General features: G+C 46.6%; 1 long non-coding RNA gene and 1 other non-coding gene across 2 annotated transcripts; both read left to right on the forward strand.

The window, feature by feature from the left end:
* The first annotated feature begins 977 nt into the window (after window positions 1–977).
* Window positions 978–12907, forward strand: LOC115651362. The gene is made up of 3 exons (XR_004000337.1): window positions 978–1188; window positions 8643–8735; window positions 12771–12907. It is a non-coding gene; the product is annotated as an uncharacterized LOC115651362 (long non-coding RNA).
* TRNAT-UGU lies at window positions 1946–2018 on the forward strand. The gene has a single exon. It is a non-coding gene; the product is annotated as a tRNA-Thr (tRNA).
* Window positions 12908–17716: the final 4809 nt, after the last annotated feature.

The following is a 17716-nucleotide window of genomic DNA, read 5'->3' on the forward strand; positions in this document are numbered from 1 at the left end:
TAGTGCATGGCTTTTACTATCTAACTGTCTGGTGCGTCTTCTTTTCCCAATAGCCATGGCTAGTTGTTTAGTATTTACTTCCATATTCTACTTCCATTATTTATTTTAAATGATCAGGGGATGAACATGAGAGATTTCTTTGATGGTTCCTGCCCTGAGAAGCTTTACCATCTTCATATGTGAGAATAACGCCCAGACCACTCAGGGCACTGATTCTGCATGTGGACCTCTTGATGTAACTGCAAAGAATAAGTCATCTTTAAAATGCTCTAATCCAAACCAGGGTTATGATATCTCCCATCTTCCCCCCTGTCCAAATGCTATCAAACTAGAAGTACAGGAACCCAGGAAGGGGGCTGAAGATATCAATATGTGGAAAGCCTGAGTGGTAGCTTGGTAAATAATATATTCATATTCAGATTATACAGTACTTTACAAAGCCTAGTCCAGCACCAGTTGAATGAAGCTTTTAGAAAAGCATCTGGTGTAATCTGGTTTTTAGTGGTATTAATAGCAATACTCTATGTGGGATTAATTCAGATGGGTCCTGAGGAACTTTTACTCTCCACTGTGGAAACCACCTTTTAACCTTGGAAACCATAAACTAAGAAGGCAGCCAACAGTTGGGAGAATGGGCAAGAAGCTTCTTCTAAAGTCCAAAGCTTACCTGGTGGATCAAGTAGAGTGAACAGGTGCCACTAATCTTCCCGGAGCCCAAGTCAAGGACTTCCTATTCTCCAGCCCCGCACTTGAGTAAAACACAAGAGCCTGCCAGTCACTACTGGAATCTCACCTGACCCTAGCTTTTCCCAGATGTCCTGCTGGGAAATCTGCAAGGGTGCTCTATACCCACGGCCAGCTGTCCAGTTTTGTGGGCTCAGGAGCGCCCCGATGGCCCAGTTTTTTGAACCTCAGAGGTGACTGCAGCCCTATGCTACACCAGGACGCCTGATTGTTACAGTACCTAAGAACTGCGCCCCAATCTCTTAGAGGCAGAGGGGCGCTATTGTGTTTGTTATGAGTTTTATGCTTAGCAGCGAAGAGGTCAAAGGAATGCAATAGTCTAGCTGTCGTTCAGTGCTCCCCTTTCGCGCTGGAGATTTAGGGGTGACCCCGGGTGAGAGACGCGACTGAGCTGTGCTGTGTTACAGAGAGATCCGCAGCGTTACTCAGCCTCAGAAGAAATCGGTGAGACTTTGACAACTCTAGACCATGGAGCATCGTCACTCGGACTTCAGCACAAGCCCCCTCGTTGCAGCCGCTGGCTCCGCGGGGACTCAGGGAGCAGCCGGGGCCGCCGCTGGTGCCCCCGGGAGCCCTTTCCACGCTGGGGTTGTAATGACAGTGCGGAGGGGGGCGCAGTGGCACCCCACCCCAGCGGAACGGGGCGCAGCGCAGGGGCCGGCCCGGGAAGGGCCGATCAGCACCGCCCCGCAGGCAGCGGCCTTTCCGCTTGTTCAACTGGTGCAGCAGCGACACCTGGTGACCAGCGCTGGTTAACGCAGCAGGGGGCGAAGCGGGGCCTGGAGCCGGCGCGCGCCGCGTCTCCCCCGGGGCCCCGCGAAGCGCGGCTGACAAGCCCGGCCCGGCCGCCCCGCGGGGCAATGTCCCGGGTGGCGCTACAGCCTCGGGCCCCGCTGGGCTGGGCGGGCGCCGCTGTCAATGCTCCGGGGCGGTCCGCGCTGGTACCAGCTGGGCCCGGGCTGCAGCGCTGGGCCCCGCCGGGCTTCGCTTTTCCCGTGGAAATGAAGCGGCGCCGGCGGGGACAGCTGCGGCTCGCAGGCGCACGGCGAGCTCGCCCCTGCCCAGGCAGGCTCCCCGCGGGGGCTGAGAGAGGGGCCGAGGGGGTTGCGGGCGGAGCAGGGGAGCTGGAGGCTTGTTTGGGCCGCTGTTACCGCAAGGTCGCCTGGCATCTTAGTGCGACTCAGGCGAGTAGTTAGATGGTGGCTCCATAGCTCAGTGGTTAGAGCACTGGTCTTGTAAACCAGGGGTCGCGAGTTCGATCCTCGCTGGGGCCTCTGCTTGCTTTTAGTTGTATAGTTCGTGGAAGTTTGTCCTTGAATCAAATGCAACCAACCTTGTTTTGGTAGGTAAGGGCTTTTTAATTATAGTGACAATCCTAAATTCCACAAAGCTTCAGTGCGTGTTACAGATATAAGGGCAGTGTTTGGGGAAATAGAATGGTCTGAGGATATTAATGATCACTCAATTATATTAATAATTAATATAAATTAATATTATTATATAAATAATGAATATCAACTATTATTTTAACATTAATATAATTAGTTCTCTTTGCCTCTATTTCCCCGAGGGGGATAATAGCATCGTTTGAGTGCATTGTGGGAACCAGCGACTAAATGTTTGTAAAGCACTCTTTGCAATTCCCCTGATGGGAGGTGCTGTGAAATATTGTTATTAAAAGATTAAGGGAGAAAATTGCCCCTAGATGGGGAATACATGGCATGAAGGGAGTGTGTGACAGCTGGACAAGATTATCTGCTTCTTCGGGGCTTTGCACTGACCCAGGGCTGCGGACTTTATTTCTGTCAGAAGCTGCACTTCTGAGAATTTACTTGTCTATTTTTGCTTTTCTGTGGCTAGGTAGGTTGGCTTGAAAATAACTAAAGCGCCAGATAAAAATCCACTTTTGTATTGACTTTACAATTTTTTTATCATTTTTCAAGAAATCAAAAAGTCAAAAATACAACAAGAAAAACATTTAAAATAATACAACAACCATTAACAATGTGACAAGACGGAAAATGCAAACATGGATGCTTCTTTCACTTTTTGACACAGGGAAGGACCAGGACATGACCACAGGCTTAGTGTGATCTATTTACAAGGATAATCTAATAATAATAATTATAATTGGTTTGTTTGATTCTAGTTGCCTTAAAGAGCAGATCTCTGATTTCTGCACCAATCAAAACTTCCATATTCAGAAAAGTACACATTCATTTATTTATAGTATATATTACTTTTGTGGCTACAACATTTTCTGACTGGCTGAAGTTTTACTTCAGGTGAGTGAAAGATGGTCAGTTCTTCTGCCAATTAGCCTGCCTAACACAGGGTATGTCTACACTATGAGATTATTCCGATTTTACAGAAACCGTTTTTTAAAAACAGATTGTATAAAGTCGAGTGCACGCGGCCACGCTAAGCACATTAATTCGGCGGTGTGCGTCCATGTACCGAGGCTAGTGTCGATTTCCGGAGCATTGCACTGTGGGTAGCTATCCCATAGTTCCCGCAGTCTCCCCCCGCCCATTGGAATGCTGAGTTGAGATCCCAGTGCCTGATGGGGCAAAAAACATTGTCGCGAATGGTTCTGGGTACAGCCTCACCCCTCCTTCTGTGCAAGTAGCAGACAACTGTTTCGCGCCTTTTTCCCTGAGTGAACTGTGCAGACGCCATAGCACAGCAAGCATGGACCCTGCTCAGCTCAAGACAACAATCATGGACATTGTAAACACCTCGCACATTCTCGTGCAGTCGATGCTGAACCGGGACCTGCAAAACCAGGAGAGGAGGAGGGGGCTATGGCAGTGCGGCAACGAGAGTGTTGAGGACATGGCCACAGAATTCTCTCAAACTGCGGGCCCCTGTGCTTTGGAGATCATGCTGGTAATGGGGCAGATTCTAGCCGTTGAACGCTGATTTTGGGCCCGGGAAACAAGCACAGGCTGGTGGGACCGCATAGTGTTGCAGGTGTGGGACGATTCCCAGTGGCTGCGAAACTTTCTCATGCGTAAGGGCACTTTCATGGAATTTTGTGACTTGCTTTCCCCTGCCTTGAAATGCCAGAATACCAAGATGAGAGCAGCCCTCGCAATTGAGAAGTGAGTGGCGATAGCCCTCAGGAAGCTTGCAACGCCAGACAGCTACCGGTCAGTCGGGAATCAGTTTGGAGTGGGCAAATCTACTGTGGGGGCTGCTGTGATGCAAGTAGCCAAAGCAATCATTAAGCTGCTGCTATGAAAGGTTGTGACTCTGGGAAATGTCCAGGTCATAGTGGATGGCTTTGCTGCAATGGGATTCCCTAACTGTGGTGGGGCGATAGATGGAACCCATATCCCTATCTTGGCACTGGAGCACCAGGGCACCCAGTACATAAACCAAAGGGGGTACTTTTCAATGGTGCTGCAAGCAGTGGTGGATCACAAGGGACGTTTCACCAACATCCACGTGGGATGGCCGGGAAGGGTTCATGACATTCATGTCATCAGGAACCCTACTCTGTTTAAACGGCTGCAGCAAGGGAATTACTTCCCAGACCAGAAATTAACAGTTGGGGATGTTGAAATGCCTGTAGTTATCCTGGGGGACCCAGCCTACCCCTTGATGCCATGGCTCATGAAGCCATACACAGGCAGCCTGGACAGTAGTCAGGAGTTGTTCAACTACAGGCTGAGCAAGTGCAGAATGGTGGTAGAATGTGCATTTGGCTGTTTGAAGGCGCGCAGACACACATTACTGACTCGCTCAGACCTCAGCCAAACCAGTGTCCCCATTGTTATTGCTGCTTGCTGTGTGCTCCACAATGTCTGTGAGAGTAAGGGGGAGACTTTTATGGTGGGGCGGGAGGCTGAAGCAAATCACCTGGCCGCTGATTATGCACAGCCAGACACCAGGGCGATTAGAAGAGCACACCTTGAAGCGGTGTGCATCAGAGAAGCTTTGAAAACCAGTTTCATCACGGGCCAGGGTATGGTGTGACTGTTGTGTTTGTTTCTCCTTGATGAAACCTCCCTCCCCCTTGATTGACTCATTCCCTGTAAGTCACCCACGCTCCCCCTTCAATTACCGCTTGCTTCCTAAAGAAATAAAATCACTCTCATTTAAAAATCATGTATTCTTTATTAATTAATTATAAAAAGGGGACGAGAACTGACAAGGTAGCCTGGGTGGGGTTTGGGAGGAGGCTAGGAGTGAAGGAAAAGGCCACTAAAAAAATTTCAAAATAATGACAGCCTTTTGGTTGGGCTGTCCACTGGGGTGGAATGGGCGGGTGCACGGAGCCTCCCCCCACGCGTTCTTAGTTGTCTGGTGAGTGAGGAGGCTAAGGAACATGGTCAGGGGGGCGGGTGCTTATACAGGGGCTGCAGCAGCACTCTGTGATCCTGCTGCCGTTCCTGAAGCTCCACCAGACGCCGGAGCATGCCCGTTTGATCATGCAGCAGCCCCAGAGTTGCATCCCGACACCTCAAATCTTCCTGCTGCCACCTCTCATCTCGAGCGTCTTTCCTCTCCTCACGTTTGTCCCTCCTATCCTCACGTTGGTCCCTCCTGTCCTCACGTAAATTGGCATCTTTCCTGTACTTTGATACCGCGTCCTTCCATTCATTCAGATGAGCTCTTTCATTGTGGGTCACTTCCATGATTTCCGAGAACATTTCGTCTCGCATCTTTTTTTTCCGCCGCCTTATCTGAGATAGCCTTCGGGATGGAAGAGGGAGACTTGAAAAATTTACAGCTGCAGGAGGGAGGGAAAAAAGAGAGAGAAGTATTTAAAAAGATACATTTTACAGAACAGTGGTTAGACTCTTTCATGGTGAACAACACTATTCACCTTACAAGATCACAGATGCAGGTCCAGGCCTCAGAATTCAGCTTGCGTGTGGCCATGGTAAGCCATTGTCTTTCAGCTTCTGCAGCCTTCATACATCCAGCGCCCTCCTTTCCCAAATAGCAAGGAAAGCCTTTTGAGTGCTGCTTCTTTCCTGTTAACGTGCTGCACCAGAGCTGCCCCCATCCAATTCTCTGGGATGATCGCTTTACCCCTCCCCCCACCACATGGCTGGTATCGCGGAAGATCGCTGCTAGCCACCCTCCCCCCCATTGCGTGACTGGTAGCAGGGAAGATCCCAGCTAGCCAAATGTGAAAAAGCTCAGCATCAATCACCACCCCCACCACTTGGCTAAATGCAGGGAAGGATTTCTTTTAAGTCACAGGCAAACAGCCCAATCATCTCTGTCCCCTTAATTAAATTCCTGAATTTCAACCAGGTTACCATGAACGATATCACTCTCCTGAGTATAACACAGCGAGATAAAGAACGGATGGATGTTGCTTGAATGCCAGCAAATACTGGGACCATACGCAGCTAGTCTTTGTCATGCAATGATATCAGATTACTTGCTACATGCATGGCATGGTCAAGTGGCTGTTGGGGAGAACGGAGTGCTGTGTGCTCTCTGCAAGCTCATCCTCCTGTTCCTCCCCCTCATCTTCCCCGTCCGCAGAATCCTCAGGCATGGCTGAGATTACCACCCCCACCTCAGAATCCATGGACAGGGTGGGTTAGTGGTGGCAGACCCCCCTAGAATTGCACGCAGCTCAGCGTAGAAGCGGCATGTTTTTGACCCTGCCCCGGACCTTCCGTTTGCTTCTTTGGTTTTCTGGTAGGCTTGTCTGAGCTCCTTAACTTTCACATGGCACTGCACTGAGTCCCTGGTGTGGCCTCTCTGCATCATGGCCTTGGAAATTTTTTCAAATGTTTTTTCATTTCGTCTTTTGGAACGGAGTTCTGTTAGCAAGGAATCCTCTCCCCGTACAGTGATCAGATCCAGTACCTCCCGTGCAGTCCATGCTGGAGCTCTTTTTCGATTCTCTGGAGACTGCATTGTTACCTGTGCTGATGAGCTCTGCGTGTCACCTGTGCTGATGATCTCTCCACGCTGGGCGAACAGGAAAGGAAATTCAAAAGTTCGCGGGGCTTTTCCCGTCTACCTGGCCAGTGCAGCCGAGTTCAGATGGCTTTCCAGAGCGGTCACAATGGTGCACTGTGGGATACCGCCCGGAGGCCAATACCATTGAATTGCGGACACACTAACCCTAATCCAACATGGCAATACCGATTTGAGCGCTACTCCCCTCGTTGGGGAGGAGTACAGAAATTGGTTTTACGAGTGCTTTATATCGATATAAAGGGCTTCATTGTATGGACGGGTTCAGGGTTAAATCAGTTTAATGCTGCTAAATTCAGTATAAACGCGTAGTGTAGACCAGGCTTCAGTGTCTTTTTGATATTAAAAGTCCACTAGCTATGGAATGCAGATGTGGCAGATCTGGATAATTTTCCAACTCCTGCCCCCGGGGCGGGGGGATTGGGCTCTGGGAGGGAGTTTGTGAGTTTGGGCTCTGCGCTGGGGCAAGAGGGGGTGTGGGCTCTGGGAGGGAGTTTGAGTGCAGGAGGGTGTTCGTGCTCTGGGAGGAAGTTTGGGTGTAGGAGGGGGTTCGGCCTGGGGCAGGGGGTTGGGGTGCAGGGAGGAGTGTGGGCTCTGGGACAGAGTTTGGATATGGGGTGCAGGCTCTGGGCTGGGGCAGGGGGTTGGGGTGCAGGGTCTGGGAGGGAGTTTGGGTGCGGGGGGAGGGGTCAGGCTCTGGGAGGGAGCTTGGGTGTGGGTTGTAGGCTCTGAGATGGGGCAGGAGGTTGGGGTACAGGAGGGGGCCAGTGGGTCGGCGCTTACCTCAGGCGGCGCCAGCTCCTGAAACAACCCACACACCCTTCTGGCAGCAGCTTGGTGACCCCGCCCCGCTGGATTGCAGGGATGTGGAGCTGCAGTACATATTCCTTAGGCTGTGTCTTTCAGTGCTAAAACTTTAGTCATTCGGGGGTGTGAAAAAACACCCCTCCACCCCAAGCGACAAAAGTTTTAGCCCTGAAAAACGCCAATATAGACAGCAGTTTATCACCGGAGCCGTGCTCCTGGCGATAAAACTACCACCCCTCATTTTGGGTGGTTATTTTTTATCCCTGAGAGAGCTCTCCCCCAGCGATAAAGCATGACTACACTGCCTATGTCACAGCACTGATGCGACTACTCTGTAACGTGGGGAGTACCACTGCGCTGCTGGTGGTGGAGGCAGCGGCTGGGGGCCCCTGGGACCTTTTAAATCATCCTGGGGCAGCAGTAGAGGCTAGGAGGTGCACAGGGGTGGCAGGCGGGGCTGAGGGAGAGACCCGGCCCCGAACATTGGTGGAGCTGGGACCCTGGGCCCATACAACTTGCTGCCTCGATGGGATGGCAGTGATATGTAGGGAAAGGACTTTTGAGCATCCCAAGGAGTTTCTCAAAAAAACAAAAATTAACCTGTAAAACAAATATCGATGGAATGTGACAGAGTGCTTGGCAAGAAAGGCTGAGCCAGCATTCTGGTCACAGCTGCTCCAGTCAAGCAAGGCAAGCTGTGCCTAATTTGTGGGTGAGGCAGGGCAGAAAGACCAATTAAGCCATTAGGCAGAGCCCACAAATAGGCACAGGAAGGAAGTGGAAAGAGGGAAGCAGGTGAGAGTGAGTGATTGTTTGTGTGCCCTTCCTCATTACAGGAGTTGTATATGTTATGAAGGTGATGGGAATCCATTTGTAAATAAACTGCACAAGGTGTTGGACCAGCATAAGGGTCTCTGAGTAGTTTGTAGACCAGGACAGAGGCAGGAGCAAGGAGGCCCTGTTACATGGAAGTTCAGAGCCTTATTCAGTTAATAAAGAAAATGAATGTAACTGTTTATAAGATTTACCTAACACTTGTGCTGGTAATTAGCTTTACCTCTGTGGTTATCTACCTGTATCACTACAATTAGCTAATACTATCTTGTAATCAGAGTTTGATTTATGCCATATCAATACAGGTGTCAACTAGGCCTGGCCCATCAATTCCAGCAGGAAGGTGAACACTCTCCTTATCCCTAAAACAATGCTCCTGTGCAACAATGTGATCTAAGGTACATGGTTGGGGGGAATTTCTGCCTAATTCCTGGCGGTGGTCATTTTATGCCAAGAAGCATGATATTTGTGATTACCCTTTTTTTCTTCTTAGCAGAACATTAGTTGGATGCACACAAATCTAACTAAATCCATAACTTGAATAATTACAAAAGTTATGGAAAAAGACATCATTAACTTGAAATCTAGTCCATTCCAAATGAGACAAAACTAGTTTCAGGTAGTACATCACTTTCTGAGTCCTGTCCTGTTTTTAAACAATTTATTTCTTGCTGTGTGAAGGACTCTTACACACAAACAAGAGGCAGAACTGACTAAGCCTCTGATACTACAAAAACCTGCACACATGCGTAACTTTACTTACGAGCCTAGTCTATTTGAAGTCTTGTACATAAATGTTTGCATATTTGCCTGACTGACTTTACAGAGGGAACCATGAAACTGACTAGATACTAAGTGTTGCCAAATGCATAAAGGCCCTAATACAGCAAAGCATTTAAGCACGAGTAAGTCCAAATGATGTTAACTAAAGCAAGTGGTTAAGTGCTTTGCTAAGTAGGAATGGCTTTTTGCATACAGTCCAAACTACAAAATTAAAAGAAATAATATTTTCTTGAATTTCAGTTACAGGAATCTTAGTTGGTACTTGTAAAAATAGTAGGTGAAATGCGTTCCAGAGACGACTGTGGCTATAAGTTGTTCCTTTAACAGTCCTAAAATTATTTATCTTATAAAAATCCAGCCACAGCATTTGATTCAATAACCTACAGGAAATTCTACAAGCTGACTACAGTATGTGTTATGTGAAGTAGTATTTCTTTACAATTGTTGTAAATACACTGGCCTTTAATGATCCCCTGCAACAGGTTTCAATCAGTTGATTTCAATCAGTTAAACAATCACCATTGTTACAGTTTTTACAAATAAAGTCAATAAGCACTTTGAGATACTGTAAATCAAGAATGATACTTTTCTTGATTGATTGATTGGTTTAACTATTTAAGCTTATGGATAAATGCTTCCCTGCGCCTTGAGTCTTACAGGGATGTCATGATTAAAAATATTAATTCAACTAGGGGGTCATGTAAAGTTCCTAGTGTTTCAGAAGAAATCTAGTGGGTTATTTATTAAAAAATAATGTTTAAAGCTGTGTTTCTCAAATTGAGGTCTGCAAGGGTACTCCAGGGGGTCCACGGGCCCCAGTGATCAACTTCTCTCCCTCCCTCCCTCCCTCCCTCCCTCAATTCCTCACCCTTCCTCCCCATGCCTTCTGCAGGCTGGGGAACAGGAGGTGCTGGGAGAAGCAGAGATGGGGTGTGCTTGTGGGGGTGGGGAAGAGGAGGGGAAGGGGTGGAGTATGGGTGGAAAGAGGTGGGGTGAGAGTGGGGCCTTGGGAAAAGGGTGGAGTAGGGGTGGGGCCGGGGCTGAGTGGGCGGGGGGGTCCATGAAAACTTTTAAATCAAAATGGGGGTCCTCGGGTTGCTAAAGTTTGAGAACCACTGGTTTAAAGTGATGTAATAGTCTGCTTTTCAGCTGTACTGTGGTCAAAGACTTTAGTGGACTAGGGACTTACTTAAACGTAGTTGCTTTTGTGACTAGTGATGACAGATGATTTTTCTAAAAGGCTGAGGTGACTTTTATTAGTCTAGGAGACATGTTCATTGGTGTAACCTTTAGAAGTGTCTTTATGATTTGTATCTCTGAACTGTGTTCAGATTCCTGACAGTGTTTATAATGTTTTGATATTAAAACTACTTGTAAAACCCAAGAGAATTATCTTGGAATCTGGAAGAAACATATGCTGCCATAATACAGGGGATTCTAATTTGATGCTGGAAATGCATCTTTCTGTTGTGTTTTTGAAGGAAAATTGCACCCACTTTGCTCAGTCCAATAGTCTAAAAGCTTACACGATAAGCAGCTTAATTTTCTTCATGAGCAAACTGATTTCCTCCAAAGAATGTAATTACAATTGACGTTTCTAAGCCTAGTGTTTGGAGACATCCATCATTGGTGGAGACATCCATCACTGATGACACTAACAGTAGGAAGGACCAAAGTCATTGGCTATGAAACAGTTCCCAGATTTGTTTAACTGTCAGAAAATAAAAACTTTAATTGTGTAATTTTTAAATATTAAACATCCCATTTAATGGCCATAGAGATGCTGCCAGAGCTCTAGAGGCCTAGAAATTGTGTTGTGTTTTTTTAAAAAACAAAACAAAACAAAACAAAAAACCTGCAACTTTACAAAACCTAAGACCAATGGAAATTAAACTCGTCAGAAAAGCTCCAGTGAAATTCCAGTCTTCATTTAAAATTAAATACCCTGCCCTGCAGTACTTAGAGCCTAATGACTGCAGGTTTGTGCTAGTGCTACTCCTGGGGGAATTCTGTGCCAAAAAATTAAAATTTATGCTCACAATATTTTAAAATTCTGCATATTTTATTTTCAAAATAACACAATATAATCATGCCAGTTTCAGTTATTTTGGAAATTTATTTCAAAATTCGTGTCAGTAAGTATGTCTGTAATAAAGACAATAAAAAAGATTCAGGAAATGTGTTTTGACAAATAGATTCCTTACTAAGTATATTCATACAGAACTTTGAGTAGTAATTCATTTAAACTACAATATAGAAATGTATTTCCTGCACCTCTTGGAAGCAGGGCAAAGGCTTGGGGAATCAGGGGTAATGGAGGAGTTGAGGGAGAGGGAAGTAGTTGCTGGAAAGGAGCCTGGGTGTGGACTAGGAGAATTGTTGGGTGTGGGTGGGAAAAGTATGGACAGGCTTTTTTGGGGGCGTGGGGGCGGGTTTGTTAAGGAACCTCTCCTCTAGTTAAGGACCCTGGCTGACCCTTACCCTCTCTTATTCAGTCAGACAAATCAGCTCCTAGCCCCATGTCCCCCCCTCCTCTGTCCCCATATGTCTCTGGTTCCCCACTCAGCCAGCCCCCTGCCATTGTCCCTGAACCCCCCATGCAGACTTGGGCTCCCACTCAGTCACCCTCCTCCCCCGTTCCCATGTATCCCTGCACCACCACACCCATTCAGCCCCTGTCCCAGTCCATGTCCCCCGATTAGCCCTTCTGAACCTCAGTCTGTGACCCCCTCAGCAGATCTATGTGCCTCACACTGTCCATCATCCCATATCCCATGCCTCCTTACTAGCCCCACAGGGTGCTGTGAGGAATGCAGCCTCTTCTCTTCCCTATCTGCAGCTGGGGCTGCTTCTGCTGGAGAGTTTGTTCTACATTCTAGCTCTACAGCGGCCCCTGGTGGGTGAAAGTGCAGCACTTCTCAGCAGAATTTATTTTCTGCTGAGAAAAAAAATTCAGCATGGCTCATGAATTCTGCATGTGCAGTGGCACAGAATTCACCAGTTTAGGAGAGCCAGAAAGTGAAACTAATGATAAATCCATTTTCTTTGTTCAACCTGCATGAAATACAGAAAGCAATCAAGCCAATAAGTGGTAAAAATATTCATTGTTGGTAATCTAAGGTGTTGCTAATAACACAGACAAGGAAAATTTGTTTTCTAAAAGTATCAGTTATAGCCAGACTTATGAAGTGCTCATTCTTTTAGTCAGGCTCTTACATGACCGTTATCAGGTTGTCTAATGAAAGTATGTCTAGACTGTAGTCATGGGGTATGATTGCAGCTTAAGCCTACATACCTGAGCTAGTTTTAATCTGGCTAGTTTAGGTCCTGGAGCAATCAATGCATGGCAGTGCAAGCTTCAACACAGCTGTAGAAGCCCATCCGGAGCCATGGTATGCACAGGAGTAGTCCACAGTGAAGCTCATGCCGCCTTGTTGTTAGCCTGAGACAGATGTAAATTACTTTTGCTTCTAAGGCCTCTCAGAAGATGGGCTAGTCTGCAAGCTCTACCCAAAACACACATACAGAAATAATAATGGCTGCATTGTTAACAATACTCTGATGGACCCTAAGTCCAGAGAACCCCAAAACCTCTACATGCTAGGGAGACTTAAAGACAATCACAGTTCCATCTCTCTCACTGTCCAAAGGGAACGAACCCTGACTGCACACAAGGATGGGACCTGGATTCCTGGACTGGAACACTGGAACACGGACTGGAACACTGGAATACAGACTGGAACTCAGGAACATGGGAACAGGAAGCCAGAACACAGGAACGGTGCGCACTCAGGTAAGTAGTGCCTGGTGTCCTCTTCTTTCTTCCTTCCTTGAAGGTGTCATCCTGCGTGGTAGTATGTGGACTCTTCCTCAGAGGATCTGAGAACCGGGGCGTGCAGGTAAGTCTTGAAGCTGGAACTGGATGTGACTTGGTATCACTAACTACAAGTCCTGGTCTAGCTAGGCTCCTAACGTGAGAGACTGACTGCCACTCAGATGGACAACCCAGAGTAACAGTTGCTCTACTCTTAAGTAACCTGTGGTTGCTGGGCAGAGTAGGCTGTCACATGATCTAACTGATATAACTTTTCCCCACTCTAATTTGAAAAAAGGTGCCAAACTCTCCATGAAGGACAGTGTTCAAAATGGAGTCCTAGTTGTTTAGCTAGTCCGAGATGGAGACTGGGGAAACCCATATCAAAACAGATTTCAACTCAATGGCATAGCCAGGTGGAGGAACAGGGGGAGCAATAAAAAAAAAAAAGGCACCACCTGCTGTGGCACTTTTACTCACCTGGCGGCACTCTGGGTCTTTGGCGGCAGGCCCTTCATTCACTCTGGGTTTCTTCGGTGGCACTGAAGGTCCCGCCGCTGAAGACCCGGAGGGTCTGGGAGGCAGGAGCTGTGCCTGTGGGGGGCACTTTTGGGGACCCCAGAGGCCCAGAGTGGCCCAGCAGGGGATTGGCGGGAGATGGGGAGCAACCCGCTCTGCTTCCCTCCCCCCAGCCCCAGCTGTGTTGCTTGGGGAAGGGATCCCCCCCTGGACTCACTGGCAGCAGTGGAAGTGGAGCAGCCTGGCCCCAGCCTGCTCCACTCTGCCAGCTCCCAGCCATGGTGCTCTGCTTCCTGCTGCTGGTGAGTGCAGGGGAGGGGAAATCTTTCCCCAGCCCCCCCCCAAGCAGCACAGCTCGGGTAGGGGCAGGGGCAAGGAAAGCGGAGCAGGCTGGGGCTGCATTGCTCCGCTTCCCCCCACTGGTGAGTATGGGGGGGGCCTTTTCCCAATCCTCCCACCCCTCCCCCCGCGACATGGCTGGGACCCGGGCAAGTGAAGCAGAATGGGCTGGGGCTGCGTCACTCTGCTTCCCGCCACCAGTGAGTGCAGAGGGCATCCTTTCCCCAACCTCCCCACACTCACCAGCGGCGGGAGCGCCACAGCTGGGAGCTGGCAGAGTGGAGTGGGCTGGGGCCAGGCTGCTCCGCTTCCCACCACTGCTGGTGAGTGGAGGGGGTGGAGGAGGGACCTTTCCCCAATCTCCACCCCCCCCCCCGACACAGCTGGGGCCCAGGCAAGGGAAGGGGAGGGGAGAAAAATTAAAGTGAAATGATAGTATTTTACTGTGACTCCACAGAGACAGTATATTGACTGTGTAGTAGATTTATTCTGATCTCAGGCAATGTCTCTTATTTTCTGTATAACTCTGTAGGTGTGCATGATGTTGTACAACAGAACTGTACCAAACAAAGAACAGGGAAAGAATTTATAATCAAAAGGCCTGAGCAGGTACAATATACTGAAATGCACAATACACTCTGGGTGGCCTAATGGACTTCACAACTGGAATGCTTCATGAAACATGCACTTTCAGAACATAGGAATTGTGAATTTTACATATTATTCAAAATACATATCTTGTCCTCTATGTGAAATTCTGATTGAAATGAAAGTTTATTTTCTAATGAAGGCATAACTGTAAAATTAGGGGTTAGCAGCATTATCCTTTAATGGAGAGACATGATCCATCTGGGTTTTACGTTGTACACCATGTCATTCTTGAGGTGTCAGATTCCCAGGATCTTTGATTTCATAAGATTCTCTTGAATCCAGCTTACATAGAAACATTTGAAATAATTATGTCAGCACTACTTTGGCTTCCATATGTAGAAAAGACAACAGTTAGTTTGCCCCTCTCTAAGTTTTGTGACATCTCTAAGATCCTTTTAGAATCATTACAGTCTTTGCAAGGTCTTTTTAGATTTTTCCCAAACATCATGAGCCAGATTCTACCCCTACTTACACTTGTGTTTCTCCAGTGTCTTCAACATCACTGTTTGGTAGTTATAAAAGTGAGGCCAGAGTTTGGCCTTTTATAACTAGTCCATTTTATTATCTTTTAAGTGTTAGGGGCATATCCTCAGCTAGTGTAAATAGAGCTGTGTGAATTTTTTTTGACTGAAACTCTTTTTCCATGAAAAATGCAGCTTCAAAGACAGCTGAACATTTTTGCTAATTCATGGTGAATTTCAGTGGAATAAGATCAAGCCTTTTAAGTAGTAAAGGATGATTAATTCGTTCTTACCTGCATTCCCAAAAATCTTAGTTGCAATATCATCTTCATTCTGAATTGCTTGGTTCCTACATGCATTCCTGCCAAATTGACTTCATCAGGTCAGTGTACCTCCTGAACATGCCTCCAGTCTTGTACATAATAGTATAAAGTGCCCCTGCCATAATGTTGCCCGCTTGAGTGCAATTCATAGATTCAAAAATTAGAAAGTTAGATGAGATGTGGGATTTTTTAGGGGTGTGCATCTGCGTGCATGTGTGTGTGTATTGTATATGTATGATTTAGGAAAGCAGGCAACAAAATACACGTAAGTTTGTCTCTGGAAAAATTGAATCAATGTTCACTTGTAACAAAGGAAATACTTTTAAATATAAAAGCTAGTGTCATAGCTAGTGCCTGAACTCAGCAAACCAGTCATGTATTTGATCTCTTCACAGTTTGTTTCCAAGTCATCAGAAATAATTATGCAAGATAAGCAATTTGGTCCAGAAAAAACACTTTAGGGAATTATGAGGTTTATTTTAATATGAGTATAAATTAATGGGGGACTGTAAATAGAGAAAACAAGACTTGGAATAACTGTGTGTGTATCTTTATTCATCAAGTCACAGTAAGCAGCTTTGCTGACTTCAGAGCATGCAGAACACGAGCTAATGTTACATGTACCCCACTGCCCTCTGTTGGAAAGATCATGTCAGAGCTTTTAACAAGTAAAACATGTTAATTCCCTCTAGGCTGAGTTAGCGGCGCTGTTCTTTTGACTCACCAGGTTGACTATTTTTTGGAGACAGAGGCTGTGAATTTTAATCCCCATGCTATGTGTTTGTGGTTAGCTAATGACCCTGGTGTGTGTTTGTGTATACACAGTCACAGAATACCCTAAGCTCTCATCTGCAAATAAGACTTTTGAATATAATGCGTCATTCCCTTCAGAACTATTGGTATTGTTTGAAGAAAAGGCATCAGATTGTCATATAGCAAATTGAAATCCACGCCAAAAGCTACCTGCAATAGAAATAAATAAAAAGAAGCGATACAATTGTCATAACTTTATTCCCAGATCTGGACCTTAGCGTCCAAAATATGGGGGTTAGCATGAAAACCTCCAAGCTTAGCTACCAGCTTGGACCTGGTACTTGCTGCCACCACCCAAAAAATTAGAGTGTTTTGGGGCACTCTGGTCCCCCTGAAATACCTTCCCTGGAGACCCCAAGACCCAAATCCCTTGAGTCTCACAACAAAGGGAAATAATCCTTTTTCCCTTCCCCCCTCCAGGTGCTCCTGGAGAGATACACAGACACAAGCTCTGTGAATCCAAACAGAGTGACTCCCCCTCTCTGTTCCCAGTCCTGGAACAAAAAGGACTTTCCTATTCCCCCAGAGGGAATGCAAAATCAGGCTAACCAATTCAACACACACCGATCTCCCCTAATTTCTTCCTCCCACCAATTCCCTGGTGAGTACAGACTCAATTTCCCTGAAGTAAAGAAAAACTCCAACAGGTCTTAAAAGAAAGCTTTATATAAAAAAGAAAGAAAAAATACAAATGGTCTCTCTGTATTAAGATGATACAATACAGGGTCAATTGCTTAAAAGAAATATGAATAAACAGCCTTATTCAAAAAGAATACAAATCAAAGCACTCCAGCACTTATATTCATGCAAATACCAAAGAAAAGAAACCATATAACTTACTATCTGATCTCTTTGTCCTTACACTTAGAAACAAAAGATTAGAAAACAGAACTACTTCTCCAAAGCTCAGAGAAAGCAGGCAGCCAGAAAACAAAGACCTCAGACACACAATTCCCTCCACCCAAAGTTGAAAAAATCCGGTTTCCTGATTGGTCCTCTGGTCAGGTGCTCCAGGTGAAAGAGACATTAACCCTTAGCTATCTGTTTATGACACGCCCCCCAAATTGCAGACAGTGGGGAAGCTCACTGGCGGCGATTTCCTTCTAGAACTTGAAAATAAACAGATTAATACAACACATGCACCTTTACATATACTACTAAGTATATAACTAACAGACTTTTACATTTTAAGAACACTTTTTAACTACTGGATTCTGGGAAACTCTGATGGGAGAGTGCATCAGCAACTTTGTTAGAAGCTCCTGTGATGTGTTGAATTTCAAAATTAAAATCTTGGAGAGCTAAACTCCAACGAAGAAGTTTCTTGTTGTTCCCCTTGGCAGTATGAAGCCACTTTAGTGCAGCATGGTCAGTTTGTAGTTTGAACCGCCGTCCCCAAACATATGGGCGTAGCTTTTCCAGGGCGTACACAATGGCATAGCATTCCTTTTCACTGACTGACCAGTGACTTTCCCTCTCAGACAGTTTCTTGCTGAGAAACACGACAGGATGGAAGTTGTGATCTGTTGCTTCCTGCATGAGCACTGCTCCTATACCACGCTCAGATGCATCTGTGGTTACTAGGAATGGCTTGTCAAAGTCCGGGGCCCTGAGCACAGGGTCAGACATGAGCATCGCCTTAAGCTGGGTAAAGGCCTTTTGACACTCATCAGTCC

Source organism: Gopherus evgoodei, chromosome 4 (assembly GCF_007399415.2).
Source record: "Gopherus evgoodei ecotype Sinaloan lineage chromosome 4, rGopEvg1_v1.p, whole genome shotgun sequence".
NCBI classification, from domain to species: Eukaryota; Metazoa; Chordata; order Testudines; family Testudinidae; genus Gopherus; species Gopherus evgoodei.